Source organism: Nerophis lumbriciformis, linkage group LG07 (genome assembly GCF_033978685.3).
Source record: "Nerophis lumbriciformis linkage group LG07, RoL_Nlum_v2.1, whole genome shotgun sequence".
Classification (NCBI taxonomy): Eukaryota; Metazoa; Chordata; class Actinopteri; order Syngnathiformes; family Syngnathidae; genus Nerophis; species Nerophis lumbriciformis.
The window spans coordinates 37,756,033-37,759,933 of NC_084554.2; positions in this window are offsets into that span (position 1 = coordinate 37,756,033).

Sequence of the window (3,901 nt, forward strand, 5' to 3'; positions counted from 1 at the left end):
CAAGCTTCTGGCAAGCTTCTGGTTGAATTTTTGACTACTCCTCTTGACAAAATTGGTGCAGTTCAGCTAAATGTGTTGGTTTTCTGACATGGACTTGTTTCTTCAGCATGTTTAAGTCAGGACTTTGGGAAGGCAATTTTTAAACCTTAATTCTAGCCTGATTTAGCCATTCCTTTACCACTTTTGATGTGTGTTTGGGGTCATTATCCTGTTGGAACACCCAACTGCGCCCAAGACCCAACCTCTGGGCTGGTGATTTTAGGTTGTCCTGAAGAATTTGGAGGTAATGCTCCTTGTTCATTATCCCATTTACTCTCTGTAAAACACCAGTTGCATTGGCAGCAAAACAGGCCCAGAGCATAATACTACCACCACCATGATTGACGGTAGGCATGGTGTTCATGGGATTAAAGGCCTTACCTTTTCTCCTCCAAACATATTGCTGGGTATTGTGGCCAAACAGCTCAATTTTGGTTTTATCTGACATCACATGGACAAAGATAAGACCTTCTGGGGCAGGGGTGGGCAATTCATTTTTACTGGGGGCCACATGAGCAACCTGAACACTGCTGGAGGGCCACACCGACAATATTTCAATTACATTTTGCTGAAATTATTTTTGATATACCGTAAGATAAATAATAATAATAATAATAATTTCATTTAACCTAAATTAACTTTATACAAAAGCAGATTGCTTTTGATGGTTTTATTTTTAACACTGTCTTACACAACACTTCCTGATGTATAATACAATGCAAAAATGTCAATTTCTGTCACTTTATCCTGCATTCTCTTTAAAAGTCCAACATTTTTCCCCGTCAGATTTGGACAACCATCTGTTGTCACACCTGCCAGCTCGTCCCATTTCAGTCCTAACATGTCCAAACACGCATTTACCTGTGGTTGTCTCGTTAATTGACTGCAGGGCTGCCAGCTCCTCCGTGATTTGAAAGTCTGCAGTTATCCCACGTAAGAAGATGAGCAGCTGGGCGGTGTTATGTACATCGCAGCTCTCATCCAAAGCCAGTGAAAAACAGTCAAAGTCGGCCGTTCTGTTCTTCAGCTGAAGCTCCAAGTTTCCAGCGATGGTCTTAACCCGCCTCGTTACAGTGCGTCGGGAGAGTGACACGTTCTCTTCTCCGGGAATATCAGCGCAACAGAGTCCAATAAGCACTCCTTAATAAACTCTCCGTCAGAAAACGCCTTACTTTTTCTGGCGATTTTGTGAGAAATGACGAAACTTGTCCTGACAGCTGCATCTCTGGGGGTGTGAAATTTGGCAAAAAGCCCTTGTTGGGTTTGCAGTTTTGCCATCAACGCATCAGCCTCACTTGCGCGCCCTTCATCAGACAGATTCCGGTATTTTTCCTCGTAATTCGCCGTGTAGTGGCGATTCAAATTATATTCTTTAAACACAGCAACCCGTGTACCACAAATTAAGCACACGGCTTTACCTTTAATTTCTGTAAAGAAATACTTGGCAGTCCATGTCTTGGTGAAAACACGGCATTCGTCAACTTTTCTCTTTTTAGCGTCTCGGGGATAACCGGGCATCACGTGTCGCTGTGCACCTTCACTCACAGGTTACACACGGACATACGACCATAAATAACACTTTTCAAAATAAAAGCAGCACAGTTGTATTGCACGCACGACATAGATGTTTTTTAAATTTATTTTGTTATTTGTGATTGCCGCTGTTCACATTCACTCATGATCACGCACGAGCATACGTCCACACAGAAGTAATACAAATAACGCTTTTCAAAACAAAAGCAGCACCGTTGTTTTGCACACTCGACATAGATACTTTTTTTAAATGTATTTTGTAATTTATGATTGGCCTCACGCGGGGCGGACAGGGACGCACAAAGGGCCGGATGTGGCCCGCGGGCCGCCGAATGCCCTGGTCTGTTCTGGAGGAAAGTTCTGTGGTCAGATGAAACAAAAAATTAGCTGTTTGGCCACAATACCCAGCAATATGTTTGGAGGAGAAAATGTGAGGCCTTTAATCCCAGGAACACCATGCCTAGAATGGCCTTCCCAAAGTCCTGACTTAAAAGTGTGGACAATGCTGAAGAAACAAGTCCATGTCAGAAAACCAACACATTTAGCTGAACTGCACCAATTTTGTCAAAAGGAGTGGTCAAAAATTCAACCAGAAGCTTGCCAGAAGCTTGTGGATGGCTACCAAAAGTGCCTTTTTGCAGTAAAACTTGCCAAGGGACATATATTATAACCAAATATTAACATTGCTGTATGTATACTTTTAACCTAGCAGATTTGGTCACATTTTCAGTAGACCCATAATAAATTCATAAAAGAACCAAACTTCAAGAATGTTTTTTGTGACCAACAAGTATGTGCTCCAATCACTCTATCACAAAAAAATAAGAGTTGTAGAAATTATTGGAAACTCAAGACAGCAATAACATTATTTTCTTTACAAGTGTATGTAAACTTTTGACCACGACTGTATGTCACAATGAAGCAGCAGTGGGTGAGTAGAAGATGATGGCACGATCGACCCTGAAAAAAATCAAAATAAATCGCAAAAATCTAATTTTTAACAGCAACTGGACAGCAAAGTATGAATGTATTGAAATTGCTGACTTTGTGATGCCTTTGTATTCATGGTCGTGTTGTTTTTGGCTGTTTTACCGATGGATCAACACCGGTTAAGTACATGTAGCGCCGAATTTTACCAGCAGAGGGCGATAAAGCTACGCTTTAGTTTTAATTGTGTTAAACCATTTGTTTGCTGTGTAGATTAACACTATATCTTCTATTTTATTTATGTTACACACACAATGGACATTATATTTTTGTAATATTTATATTTTCAGTGTTACAAACCTGAATAAAGGAAGATGTATAAAGACATAAAACGGAGGGGGAAAAATAATTCAGAAGAAGGAACATCAATCATCAACAAAACTTACCTTCTGTTTCTTCATGCTGTTAACTATCTGTCGAGCTGCACACGCTGGAAACGAGGGAAGAATAATGAATGTATTGACAGTGCAGTGTGAAAGCTGACGTGTTTACTTTGTAAATACGTAAATGCAGTCTCAAAGAAATATAACCTGCGTAGTAACTTTCTAAAGAAACCTCCAAATGGTGATGTCCGGCCCCCGAGCCCTTGGGCTCTTGAAACTGCAGCCCTCTTCATTATGTAGTTGAACAGCCCGGGCTACTGTTTATTTACCTGCATCATCGTAGATTTGGCCGTATTTTGAAAGGTTTAAAGGAAAATATACAAGAAATCCTGAAAAAAAAGTATTTAAAATCGGATGGAGTGGATTTATACACTCTTAAGAAAAATAATTTTGTTTAAGATTTCCACCATTCATCATGACCAAGACGTTACTGCTCGCTCCAACCTCACTTCATTTGACACTCATATGGATTTAGAGAATAAAATATTGGAGGAACATCATGTCTTTACAGCTGGAGGGGTCCACAAATTAAGCATTAGTTGGTTTAAAAAAACAAAGTTGGACTTATTCGTGCATTGCCAACTAAAAAATTCAATTGACAACTAGTGCCGTGCTGCTGTGACCGTGACGCTAATGAGGAAAAGGATGCGTTTGTTTGCAGTTGATTTTCCGCTACAAATATTAGTCTCATTTACAATTCGTGTCTGCAGTTTTTATGCTGTGAAGTTCATATTTTGTCCCATTATTTAGCTATAAATGCCCCTGTTGTTCAACAATGCTTGCTGGCGATATCAACATTCAGTATATGCTGTTGAGCCTACGAGAGATTTATACATCCAGTTTATTAATAATATTAATGATTTGTGCTTTCCTGCACAACAACAACTAAGATTTTAGTTTCTGTAATGAAAATCGAAAACAAAAACACAGTGGATTGGACCAACTATCACAGTATTTAT